Genomic DNA, 13,597 nt, shown 5'->3' on the forward strand with positions numbered 1-13,597 from the left:
AAGTTTAGTAATATTTAAGTTACATGAATATATTTCTAATTTTGTGGCTGTCTTTTTAAAAATAAATGAATTGTGACATCTGCATTTTGTAATTCATATTTTTACTGTTCATGTCATATCATCACAGATAAATATGTGTTAGGCAGCTATTAGGAGGAAGGCACAGTGGAGGATTCAAGGAAACATAAGAAAGGCCTTTGTCCTCAATGGTTCTCAGAAATCTGGTTGAAAAGAACCTGGCAAAAGTACATGAGATGATTAAGTAACAATAACCATATAAAGGTTGTGGTCTTATTGTAGGTATCATGCAGAATATCAAAACATAAGGTATTTGTCTAAACCCCTGTGTTAAAGGAAATGGATTCCTTTTTATAAGACTAACAAAGATAGAAGAAACCAACATTTTTGTTCTGTTTCATGTACCTTCTTAAAATGAACATTTACTGAGCATTTACCAGCTATCAGGCACTGTTTTATGTGTTCTACATGTATGAATCCTTTAATCTTTGACATCTTATGAGATGGGTACTACTATTATTATCCCCTTGGAGTAGATAAAGGAGCTGGGATGAATGATGATTCATTAGTTGCTAAAGGTCACAGAGCTCGTAACTGAGGGAGCTGGGTTAGGAAACAGGCAGCAGGAGTTCACAATCAACACTTCACCTCCATGCTTTATACTGTCTCCATTTTGCTTCTTGTTAGTTGACACCTCTCTGCTTTAAGCTTAAATAGGTGTTCAGTTTGCCCTGGTAAAATATAGGCCTTTAGGATCAGATGCTTGAAATTTATTTCTGTAGAAAATGGTGATATGTTATTTTGATGCCAGTGTTCACAACACTACATAATTTAGTGATTAAATTAATCCCCTTTGGTGAGGTGGGGGGAGTTCTAGGAGGATAACCTCCTAACTTTAGGAAGTTGAGAGATGCGTATTTATGTAAATGTGCATTTTCTCTGCCTCCTCAGTCTTATCTCTTCTTGGAAAGATCTTTATGATTACATGTGTCACAGATCACAAGAGATTTAATACAGACTTGGGTGTCCACACACTAAACGGGGATGTTTAGAGACTGCATGGAGGTATATTTGCATTCAGCGATGGTCCTTGCCCAGTGCTCCTTTTCATCTGTACCAGCGAATCTCCAACTTCAGCATGCATCAGAGTCAGCTGAAGGACTTGCAAAATAACCCAGATTACTGGTTCTGCCTCCAGAATTCTGGTTTAGTAGGTCTGAGGAGGGACCAGAGAATTGGATTTCTAAGAAGTGCCCAGTCAAGGGGAAGCTGTTGGTCTGGAGACCAGACTTTGAGAGCTACTGATTCACCCTAAAACTGTAACTGAAAGGAGTTTAGGATCCCCCTCCCCTTCCTTCTCTTTGCTTTTAGGCCAGTGCTCACTCCTTAAATGCCCAACCTTTTATTTACAAAGATTAGAAAACCTCATGAACAGCTTTCATGGACCCTAGAAAAATTCTGGTAAGTCTCTTAATAATATAATAATCATTGATAACATATAGCACTTTTAATAATAACTGACTGCATTTAGTGAGTGCCTGCTACATTGCCAGGCGCTTCACTAGGACCCACTGTCTATGTTATCTCACGTAATAAAACAGCAAGGGATCAGTACTATTCTTAACTTCATTTAGCGTTTGGAAACTAAGGTTTAGAAAACCACCTGACTTTCTCAAGATTACATATACAACATGAGGTAGAGCTAAAATTGCAACTCAAATAATGGATGAATTCTAAAAGCTATGCTTTTGTGTGTGTGTGTGGTACGTGGGCCTCTCACTGTTGTGGGCTCTCCCATTGCGGGGCACAGGCTCCGGACGCGCAGGCTCAGGGGCCAAGGCTCACAGGCCCAGCCGCTCCTCGGCATGTGGGATCTTCCTGGACCGGGGCACGAACCCGCGTCCCCTGCATCGGCAGGCGGACTCTCAACCACTGCGCCACCAGGGAAGCCCTAAACTATACTTTTGTGTTGCTGAGATTTCTTCATAAATGTTACTGTTCCACCTTGCACAAATGGCTTAGTGTAAAAGTCCTTTAAAATGATTGGTTCTACTGAAAAATTTGCCTGTAAAAGTGGAAATGGAGAGAGAAGACTGCTGTCCTGTTTAATTCTAGAAAATATGATAACGGTCATCAGGAGGGGCTGTCACAAATCATTTTTTTCTGACAGAATGTGCCTGCCTTCAAAATAGCATGAAACTAGGAAAAGAACTGTAACCTAGCCAGCTTCATTCCAATGTCTGGGCCTCCTTGGGAGTTTTTAGAATAGAATGGTTGTCTACATACAGCCCTGATGTGCCAGCATCTTTTGTATCAGAGCCTTTCATGAAATAAGGGAGAATTTGAAAGGACTGTAGTGCAGGTCTAGGGATTAATTGAAAGATTATACTTTGTGTGTCATCCAATATAAAATGCTAAATAAACATCTAACCTTTTCTAAAGGTGAAATGTTTTCCCTCAAGCCAACATACTTGATCTACATCCACAGCTTATACTTGCCATTTTTAGTAACAACTGGAATGTAGATGGCATTTATTCCAGTGAGTTTTTTTATTCAGACGGAATAACAAATAACTTTAGCGATTCCAAGAGTCACCTGTGGAGATGCAAAGAGATTTAGACTTCTCAATTCTCACCACATTTATTGAAAAAGAAGTATATTGCCGTGGAGCCTAAGCATGTGAACTTTTAAACTGCTCTACCATTGATTTGAAAAAATTCATTCTGAATTAGAAGGTTGTTTGTAGATACCATTAACTAATAAGATTTAGAAATTCTTTTCTTGAGAAAGAAGGCAGTGAAATATTGGTATTATAGACAAGGGGCTTTGACTTCAAAGAGACCTGGGTTCGTATTTTCCTTGTCACCTACTGGTTGTTCGAAGTCTCTCTTTTACTCAGTCTCCTCGTGTGATAGGTGGAAATAATACTACCTGTATCACAGGGTGGTTAAGAAGATTAAATGTAAAAACATATTCCTAACATAGAGCTTAGTATGTGATAGACTTTTTTTTAAAAACATCTTTATTAGAGTATAATTACTTTACAATGGTGTGTTACCTTCTGCTTTATAACCAAGTGAATCAGCTATACTTTACATATATCCCCATATCTCCCCCTTTTGTGTCTCCTCCCACCCTCCCTATCCTACCGCTCTAGGTGGACACAAAGCACTGAGCTGATCTCCCTGTGCTATGCAGCTGCTTCGCACTAGCTATCTATTTTACATTTGATAGTGTATATATGTCCATGCCACTCTCTCACTTCATCCCAGCTTACCCTTCCCCCTCCCCGTGTCCTCACATCCATTCTCTATGTCTGTGTCTTTATTCCTGTCCTGCTCCTAGTTTCTTCAGAACCTTTTTTTTTTTTTTTTTAGATTCCATATATATGTGTTAGCATATTGTATTTGTTTTTCTCTCTCTGACTTAACTTCACTCTGTATGACAGACTCTAGGTCCATCCACCTCACTACAAATAACTCAATTTCATTTCTTTATATGGCTGAGTAATATTCCATTGTATATATGTACCACATCTTCTTTATCCATTCATCTGTCAGTGGACATTTAGGTTGCTTCCATGTCCTGGCTATTGTAAATAGAACTGCAATGAATATTGTGGCACATGACTCTTTTTGAATTATCGTTTTCTCAGGGTATATGCCCAGTACTGGGGTTGCTGGGTTGTATGGTAGTTCTATTTTTACTTTTATAAGGAACCTCCATATTGTTCTACATAGTGGCTGTATCAATTTACATTCCCACCAACAGTGTAAGAAGGTTCTCTTTTCACCACACCCTCTCCAGCATTTATTGTTTGTAGATTTTTTGATGATGACCATTTTGACCAGTGTGAGGTGATACTCATTGTAGTTTTGATTTGCATTTCTCTAACGATTAGTGAATTTAAGCATCCTTTCATGTGTTTCTTAGTAATCTGTATATCTTCTATTTCTTCCTGGTTGAGTCTCGGAAGGTTGTGCTTTTCTAAGAATTTGTCCATTTCTTCCAGGTTGTCCATTTTATTGGCATATAGTTGCTTGCAGTAATCTCTTATGAACTTTTGTATTTCTGCAGCGTCAGTTGTTAACGTCTCCTTGTTCATTTCTAATTCTATTGATTTGAGTCTTATCCCTTTTTTCTTGATGAGTCTGGCTAACGGTCTATAAATTTTGTTTATCTTGTCAACAAGAACCAGCTTTTAGTTTTATTGATTTTGCTGTAGTTTCCTTAATTTCTCTTTCATTTATTTCTGATCTGATCTTTATGATTTCTTTCCTTCTGCTAATTTTTGGAGTTTTTTGTTCTTTCTCTAATTGCTTTAAGTGTAATGTTTGGTTGTTTATTTGAGATGTTTCTTGTTTCTTGAGGTATGATTGTATTGCTATAAACTTCCTCTTAAAACTGCTTTCATTGCATATCATAGTTTTTGGTTCATTGTTTTTCATGGTCATTTGTATCTAGGAATTTTTTTATTTCCTCTTTGATTTCCTCAGTAATCTCTTGGTTATTTAGTAATGTATTGTTTAGCCTCCATGTGTTTCTATTATTTACAGATTTTCTCCTGTAATTGATATCTAGTCTCATAGAGCTGTGGTGAGAAGAGATACTTGGTACAATTTCAATTTTTTTTTAATTTGCCAAGGTTTGATTTGTGACCCACGATATGACATATCCTAGAGAATGTTCCATGCGCACTTGAGAAGAACATGTATTCTGTTGTTCTGGGGAAGGTCCTATAAATATCAATTAAGTCCATATTGTTTAATCTATCATTTAAAGCTTGTGTTTCCTTATTTATTATCATTTTAGATGATCTGTCCGTCAGTGAAAGTGGGGTGTTAAAGTCCCCTACTATGATTGTGTTACTGTCGATTTCCCCTTTAGGGCTGTTAACATTTGCCTTATGTATTTAGGTGCTCCTATGTTGGGTGCATAAATATTTACAATTGTTATATCTTCTTGGATTGACCCCTTGATCATTATGTAGTGTACTTCTTTGTCTCTTGTAGTAGTCTTTATTTTAAAGTCTATTTTGTCTGATATGAGAATTGCTAGTCCAGCTTTCTTTTGATTTCCATTTGCCTGGAATATCTTTTTCCATCCCCTCACTTTCAGACTGTATGTCTCCCTACGTCTGAAGTGGGTCTCTTGTAGACAGGATATTTGTGGGTCATGTTTTTGTACCCATTCAGCCAGTCTATGTCTTTTGGTTGGAGCATTTAATCCATTTACATTTAAGGTAGTTATTGATATGTATCTTCCTATTACCATTTTCTTAATTGTTTTGGGTTTGTTCTTGTAGGTCTTTTCCTTCTCTTGTGTTTCCTGCCGAGAGAAGTTCCTTTTGCTGTAAAGCTGGTGTGGTGGTGCTGAATTCCCTTAGCTTTTGCTTGTCTGCCAAGGTTTTAATTTCTCCATCGAATCTGAATGAGATCCTTGCTGGGTAGAGTAATCTTGGTTGTAGGTTTATCTCTTTCATCACTTTAAATATGTCCTGCCCCTCCCTTCTGGCTTGTAGAGTTTCTGCTGAAAGATCAGCTGTTAACCTTATGGGGATTACCTAGTATATTATTTGTTGCTTTTCCCTTGCTACTTTTAACATGTTTCTTTCAATTTATTTTTTGATAGTTTGATTAACATGTGTCTTGCCATGTTTCTCCTTGGATTTATCCTATATGGGACTCTCTGCACTTCCTGGACGTGACTATTTCCTTTCCCATATTAGCGAAGTTTTAAATTATAGTCTCTTCAAATATTTTCTCAGTCCCTTTCTTTTTCTCTTCTTCTTCTTATAATTCGAATTTTGGTGCATGTAATGTTGTCCCAGAGGTCTCTGAGACTGTCCTCAATTCTTTTCATTCTTTGTTCTTTATTCTGCTCTGCAGTAGTTATTTCCACTATTTTTCCTTCAAAGACACTTAACCATTCTTCTGCCTCAGTTATTGTGCTATTGATTCCTTTTAGAGAATTTTTAATTTCATTTATTGTGTTGTTCATCATTATTTGTTTGCTCTTTAGTTCTTCTAGGTCCTTATTAAATGTTTCTTGTATTTCTCCATTCTATTTCCAATATTTGGGTCGTCTTTACTGTCATTATTCTGAATTCTTTTTCAGGTAGACTGCCTATTTCCTCTTCATTTGTTTGGTCTGGTGGGTTTTTACCTTGCTCCTTCATCTGCTGTGTATTTCTCTGTCTTCTCATTTTGCTTAACTTGCTGTGTTTGGGGTCTCCTTTTCACAGGCTGCAGGTTCGTAGTTCCCGTTGTTTTTGGTGTCTGACCCCAGTGGCTGAGGTTGCTTCAGTGGATTGTGTAGGCTTCCTGGTGGAGGGGACTAGTGCCTGTGTTCTGGTGGATGAGGCTGGATCTTGTCATTCTGGTGGGCAAGACTGAGTCCGGTGGTGTGTTTTGGGGTGTCTGTGACCTTCTTATGATTTTAGGCAGCTACTCTGCTAATGGCTGGGGTTGCGTTTCTGTCTTGCTAGTTGTTTGGCCTAGGGTGTCCAGCACTGTAGCTTGCTAGTCATTGAGTGTAGCTGGGTCGTAGTGTTCAAATGGGGATCTCTGGGAGAGCTTTCAACATTTGATATTACGGCCGGCTGGGAAGTGTCTGGTGGACCAATGTCCTGATCTTGTCTCTCCCACCTCAGATGGTCAGGCCTGAATCCCAGCTGGTGCACCAAGACCATGTCAGCCACATGGCTCAGAAGAAAGGAAAGAAAGGAAGGAAGAGAGAGAGGGAGGGAGGGAGAAGGGAAGGAAGGAACGAAGAGAAAATAAAGTTTTTACAATTAAAAAATTATTATTAATAATAAAAAATTAAAAGTATTTTAAAAAAGCAAAAACAGAAAGGAAAGAAAGAAAGAAGAAAGCAACCAAACCAAAAAAACCAATCCACCAATGATAACAAGCACTAAAAACTATAGTAAAAACAAAGAAAAAAAAACGGACAGACAGAACCCTAGGACAAATGGTGAAAGCAAAGCTTTGGGAAGTCTGAGGTCTTCTGCCAGTGTTCAATAGGTGTTCTGTAGGAGTTGTTCCACATGTAGATGTATTTTTGATGTATTTGTGGGGACGAAGGTGATCTCCATGTCTTACTCCTCCACCATCTTGAAGGTTCCCCCCGTAATAGACTTTTGAAACTCAAAGTCTGGCCTTTGGATCAGAAGCAACCACATCACACCAGGAAGATACTGGAAATGCAGAATCTCAGGCCCCTCCTACACCTTCTCATTCAGGGAGAAGAGGGAGAGATTCCATTGTTCAAGTATGACAAGCACTCATAATAGACGAACATTAAATGTTAGTAGTGGGTGATTGTTGGGTGCTTTACAGTTCTAAGCTAATAACCTTAAAAACACTTGATGGTTGAAACAAAAATATTTTTGGGTTTTTTTTTTTTAATATACTTTCTCTTTATTATTCTTTACTAACAAGAGTCTCTCTTGCTGGTGAAGATTAGTGTGGGGTTCAGTAAAACTTTCAAAATTGCCTCTCAGATCTTAAAATAGCATTTAGTTATTTCGTTTTTATGTTTCTGCATTTAAACATAAACTCCTAAGCCAAAGAAGCAGTTTAAAAGTAGACACAGTGTATTTACAAATAAAAGCTCATGTAGCAACCAATAAAATGGAAATTTGTGAATGTTTTAAGCAAATTGCCAGGAAGATTTTACAAAATCAGATCAAATAAAATATTTGCAAATTATGCTATTTGTTGATGCCCATAAATTTAAAAATAAGTCTAACAAATCTGGTATATTTGCACAGCTTAAATTTTTATGGGTTCCCAATATTATGGAATGAGAAATCACCATTGTAAACACTGTGCTAAATTTAATTTCTTTATTTGACTTTTACAAGTCACCAATATAGTACTTGCAGTTTCGCCCTGGCGAAAACATAGAAAAGGCTAAATTTAAGAAGCACTTCTAGTGTGTTCCTCAGAAAAGTTTTTAGTCATCCAACTTTGAAAAAAATGGTAAAGATGTATTTGCAATCTAGAGCTAGGCTTAAAAATTATTGAAATGATTACTGAAGGCCTTTAAAAATCTTTGCAATTATTTAAAATAATAACGTTACCATTTAGCGTTGCCATTAACAGCAGAAAGTTGCAACATTCACCCAGTATTTTGTGTTTTTTATCTTGGAACACAAACTAAGAGAGCAGAGTAATTTTCTTTTTCACATATAGAATCTATTTTAGTTATTGCAGCAGGTTTTTGTTGTTGTTGATGGATTTTCAGCTCCAAGTTTTATAACCTTAACAACTCATGGTGGTGGGAACAAAAGATTTTCTCTCGCTCTACAGCCCAAGTTATTTCAGCACCTGCTGCTCACCACAGGCAGCCCGGCTTTTCATCAGATTTTAACAGGCTCATCAGCAAAGCTGGGGGAGAAAAGTCTTGAGGACATTCAACCACAATGAGGTGCCCACTGATCATGAAGGATACTTACAGTACAGCCTATTACATTTAATTAGCAACTTTGAGTCTTAAGAGAACTGTGAAGGGAGGAGTCAAGATGGCAGCGTGGGAAGATGCAGAGTTAGCATCTCCCCACAACTAGGGCACCTGCTGGCCGCTGGTGGGGGACTCTGGTGCCCAAGGAGTCGGGAGGAACCCCAGAGTGAACTGGCAGCTTGTGGGATCGTGGTTCAGAAGCCAGGGCTTGGGCCAAAGCTCTTGTGATGGGAGCTCTGAGTCCAAAACACTGGACTAACAGAGAACCTCAGACCCCAGGGAATATTCATCAGAGTGAGCTCTCATGGAGTTCTTCATCTCAGCACCAAGACCCAGCTCTACCCAATAGCCTACAAACCCCAGTGTTGGAAGTCTCAGGCCAAACAACCAGTAAGTCAGGAATATAATACCACTCATTAAAAAAGAGAAAAAGTGAGGCAGCAGAAAAATATGTCACAGATGAAGGAGCAAGGTAAAAACCTACATGACCAAATAAATGAAGAGGAAATAGGCAATCTACCTGAAAAAGAATTCAGAGTAATGATAGTAAAGATAATCCAGAATCTTGGAAATAGAATGGAGGCACAGATTGAGAAAATTAAATAAATGTTTAACAAAGATCTAGAAGAGCTAAAGAACAAACAAACAGAGATGAACAACACAATAACTGAAATGAAAAATACACTTGAGGGAATGAATAACAGAATAACTGAGTCAGAAGAACAAATGTGTGAGCTGGAAGACAAAATGGTGGAAATATTGCCGAGGATCAAAATAAGGAAAAAAGAATGAAAAGAATTGAAGACACTCTCAGAGACCTCTGGGACAACACTAAACACACCAACATTCGAATTACACTGGTCCCCAGAAGAAGAAGAGAAAAAGAAAGGGTCTGAGAAAATATTTGAAGAGATTATAGTTGAAAACTTCCCTAACATGGGCAAGGAAATTGTCACCCAAGTCCAAGAAGCACAGAGAGTTCCCATACAGGAGAAACCCTAGGAAAAACACACCAAGACACATATTAATCAAACTAACAAAAATTAAATTCAAATCAAAATTATTAAAAGCAGCAAGGGAAAAACAAAAAATAACATACAAAGGAATCCCCATAAGGTTATCAGCTGATTTTTCAGTGGAAACTCTGCAGGCCAGAGGGAGTGACAGGATATACTTAAAGTGCTGAAAGAGATAAACCTACAACCAAGAGTACTCTACCCAGCAAGGGTCTTATTCAGATTCGATGGAGAAATTAAAAGCTTTTCAGACGAGCAAAAGCTAAGGGAATTCAGCACTACCAAACCAGCTTTACAACAAATGCTAAAGGAACTACTCTTGGCACAAAACACAAGAGAAGGAAAAGACCTACAATAACAAACCCAAAACAATTAAGAAAATGCTAATAGGAATATACATATCAATAACTACCTTAAATGTAAATGGATTAAATGTTCCAACCAAAAGACATAGACTGGCTGAATGGATACAAAAACAAGACCCATATGTATGCTGTCTACAAGAGACCCATTTCAGACATAGGGACACATACAGACTGAAAGTGATGGGATGGAAAAAGATATCCCATACAAATGGAAATCAAAAGAAAGCTGGAGTAACAATTATCATATCAGACAAAATAGACTTTAAAATAAAGACTATTGTAAGAGACAAAGAAGGATACTACATAATGGTCAAGGCATCAATCCAAGAAGATATAATAATTACAAATGTTTATGCACCCAACACAGGAGCATCTCAATACATAAGGCAAATGCTAACAACCATGGAAGCAGAAATCAACAGTAACACAATAATAGTAGGGTACTTTAGCACCCCACTTACACCAATGGACAGGTCATCCAAACAGAAAATAAATAAGGAGACACAAGCTCTAAATGACACAATAGATCAGATAGATCTAATTGATATTTATAGAACATTCCATCCAAAAGTGGCAGAATACATTTTCTTCTCAAGTGCACATGGAACATTCTCAAGGGTAGATCACATCTTGCGTCACAAATCAAGCCTCAGAAAATTTAAGAAAATTGAAATTGTATCAAGGATCCTTTCTGACCACAGTGTTATGAGATTGGAAACCAATTACAGGAAAAAAACTGAAAAACACAAATGTATTGAGGCTAAACAGTGCACTAGTAAATAACCAAGAGAGCACTGAAGAAATCAAAGAAGAAATAAAAAGTACATAGAAACAAATGACAACATAAACATGGCAACCCAAAACCTATGGGATGCAGCAAAAGCAGTTCTAAGAGGGAAGTTTATAGCAATACAATCCTACCTCAGGAAACAAGAAAAATCTCAAATAAGCTAACCCTACACTTAAAACAACTAGAGAAAGAAGAACAAAGAAAATCCAAATCCAGTCGAAGGAAAGAAGTCATAAAGATGAGAGCAGAAATAAATAAAATAGAAACAAAGAAAACAATAGCAAAGATCAATAAAACTAAAAGCTGATTCTTTGGGAAGGTAAACAAAATTGATAAACCCTTAGTAGCACTCATGAAGAAAAAAGAGAGAGGATGAAAAATGAAAAAGGAGAAATCACAGCTGACACTGCAGAAATACAAAGGATTATAAGAGACTACTACAAACAACTACATGCCAGTATAATGGACGACCATGAAGAAATGGACAAATTCTTGGAAAGGTACAATTTTGCAACACTGAACCTGGAAGAATTAAGAAATATAAACAGACCTATCACAAGTAATGAAATTGAAACCATAATTTAAAATCTTCCAACAAACAAAAGTCCAGGACCAGATGGCTTCACAGGCGAATTCTATCAAACATTTAGAGAAGGGCTAACACCAATCCTTCTCAAACTCTTCCAAAAAATTGCAGAGGGAGAAACATTCCCAAATTCAATCTACAAAGCCATCATCACCCTGATACCAAAACCAGAAAAAGGTATCGCAAAAGAAGAAAATTATAGAGCAATATCACTGATGAACATAGATGCAAAAATCCTGAACAAAATGCTAGCAAACAGAATCCAATAGCACATTAAAAGGATCATACACCATGATCAAGTGGGATTTACCCCAGGGATGCAAGGTTTCTTCAATATATGCAAATCAATCAATGTGATACACCACATTAACAAATTAAGGAATAAAAACCATATGATCATCTCAATAGATGCAGAAAAAACTTTTGACAAAATTGAACACCCATTTATTATAAAAACTCTCCAGAAAACGGGCACAGAGGGAACCTACCTCAACATAATAAAGGCCATATATGACAAACCCAGAGCAAGCATCATATTCAATGGTGAAAAACTGAAAGCATTTCCACTAAGATTAGGAACAAGACAAGGATGTCCACTCTCGCTACTCTTATACAACACAGTTTTGGAAGTCCTTGCCACAGCAATCAGAGAAGAAAAAGAAATAAAAGGAATACAAATTGGAAAAGAAGAAGTAAAGCTGTCACTGTTTGCTGATGACATGATACGCAGGATACAAAAGTAATGCACGGACATGTCTGACATTCCTATACACCAACAACGAAAAATCAGAAAGAGAAATTAAGGAAACACTCTGATTTACCATTGCAATGAAAAGAATAAAATACCTAGGAATAAACCTGCCTTAGGAGGTGAAAGACTTGTACTCAGAAAACTATAAAACACTGATGAAAGAAACTAAGATGACATAAACAGATGAAGAAATATACCATGTTCTTGAATTGGAAGAATCAATGTTGTGAAAATGACTATACTACCCAAAGCAATGTACAGATTCAATGCAATCCCTATCAAGCTATCATTGCCATTCTTCACAGAATTAGAACAAAAAAGTTTTCAATTTGTATGGAAACACAAAGGACCCCAAATAGCCAAAGCAATCTTGAGAAAGAAAAACGGAGCTGGAGGAATGAGGCTCCCCGACTTCAACTGTACCGCAAAGCTACAGTAATCAAAAGAGTATGCTACTGGCACAAAAACAGAAATATAGATCAATGGTACAAGATAGAATGCCCAGAGATAAACCCATGCACATATGGGCACCTAATTTACAACAAAGGAGGCAAGAACATACAATGGAGAAAAGACAGCCTCTTCAATAAGTGGTGCTGGGAAAAGTGGACAGCAACATGTAGAAGAATGAAATTTGAACACTTCCTAACACCATACACAAAAATAAACTCAAAATGGATTTAAGACCTAACTGTAAGACCAGCCACTATAAAACTCTTAGAGGAAAACATAGGAAAAACATTCCTTGACATAAACCACAGCAAGATCTTCTTTGACCCATCTCCTAGATTAATGGAAATAAAAACAAAAAGAAACAAATGGGACTTAATTAAACTTAAAAGCTTTTGCACAGCAAAGAAAACCATAAATAAGACGAAAAGACAATGCTCAAAATGGGAGAAAATACTTGCAAAGGAAGCAATTGACAAAGGATTAATCTCCAAAATATACAGACAGCTCATGGAGCTCAATATCAAAAGAACAATCTAGTTAAAAAATGCCCAGAAGACCTATATAAACATTTCACCCAGGAAGACATACAGATGGCCATTAGGCACATGAAAAGATGCTCAACATCACTAATTATTAGAGAAATGCAAATCAAAACTACAATGAGGTATCACATCACGCCTGTCAGAATTGCCATTATCAAAAAATCTAGAAACAATACATGCTGGAGAGGGTGTGGTGAAAAAGGCAACCCTCCTGCACTGTTGGTGGGAATGTAAATTGATACAACCGCTATGGAAAAGAGTATGGAGGTTCCTTAAAAAACTAAAAATAGAACTACCATATGACCCAGCAATCCCACTCCTGGGCATATACCCTGAGAAAGCCATAATTCAAAAAGAGTCATGTACCATAATGCTCATTGCAGCACTATTTACAATAGCCAGGACGTGGAACCAACCTAAATGTCTATCGACAGATGAATGGATGAAGAAGATGTGGCATATATATATATATATATATATATATATATACAATGGAATATTACTCAGCCATAAAAAGAAATGAAATTGAGTTATTTGTAGTGAGGTGGATGGACCTAGAGTCTGTCATATGGAGTGAAGTAAGTCAGAAAGAAAAAAACATACCATATA

The 13,597-nt window shown here is 37.2% G+C and overlaps 1 protein-coding gene across 20 annotated transcripts in view; it reads left to right on the top strand.

The window, feature by feature from the left end:
* The window catches only part of HDAC9 (histone deacetylase 9), a 1,021,922-nt gene that overhangs the window by 227,115 nt on the left and 781,210 nt on the right, over nucleotides 1–13,597 (top strand). The window lies entirely within an intron of this gene.

This window comes from Kogia breviceps, chromosome 9, assembly GCF_026419965.1.
Source record: "Kogia breviceps isolate mKogBre1 chromosome 9, mKogBre1 haplotype 1, whole genome shotgun sequence".
NCBI lineage: Eukaryota > Metazoa > Chordata > Mammalia > Artiodactyla > Physeteridae > Kogia > Kogia breviceps.